The following is a 792-nucleotide window of genomic DNA, read 5'->3' on the forward strand; positions in this document are numbered from 1 at the left end:
CACTCATACACACACATACACACTCATCACACACATATACATACACGGAGACAAATATACACAGACATCCTTATCTACAGTCACTCACACTCACACTTATGCACACACACACACACTCACATTCCCTCTCGTGCGCACTCACACACATATCCTAGACTACTATCTCCTCACATCACCAGCACCACACGCCTCACAGATATTTTCTTTTTTTACAGTCTAAAAAAGATTGAGAAAAATTTCTCACTATTTTCCTTTTCACGTTTCCTCCCCCTCCCACACTTCCTTTCCCCCTTCTGTTTCCCCACCTAGTTCTAAAACAGTAGCGGGGAGATACAGTCTTGCCATGTGCCCAGAGGAGAACCAGAATGTTTGTGGACCCTGTGTTCCCACTAGAAGTCCTCCTCGCTCTATAGCTATGTGAGCCCACCCAGCCTCGAAGAGCCCCTGGGAGCCCCTTCCAAAAAAACACGTCCCCTGCTCCTCTTCCTTCCTGCCCTTGGCTAAGGGGTACTTCTTACTACTACAACAGCATTTTGCAAATATACTTATGGAAAAAATGGATCACTTTAGGTTACAGTTATTTATAAGTGTTGTGAGAGCTCTCATGAGGGTAACTGAATTTGTAGGTCAGAGTGGATATCTACTAAGATGGAAGATAGATTGGGAGTAGGTAGGGAGGAAATTAGGGGAAGGGAGGGAGAGTTGTCGAAGTGGAATGACTGGACAGTTGGGGCTAGGGAGTGTGCTTCTGGCCTCTGGCCTGTGGGGCATCGATACCACTCTTCCTTGGGG

The sequence above is a fragment of the Pteropus alecto genome, unplaced genomic scaffold (genome assembly GCF_000325575.1).
Source record: "Pteropus alecto unplaced genomic scaffold, ASM32557v1 scaffold461, whole genome shotgun sequence".
In the NCBI taxonomy this organism is placed as follows: domain Eukaryota; kingdom Metazoa; phylum Chordata; class Mammalia; order Chiroptera; family Pteropodidae; genus Pteropus; species Pteropus alecto.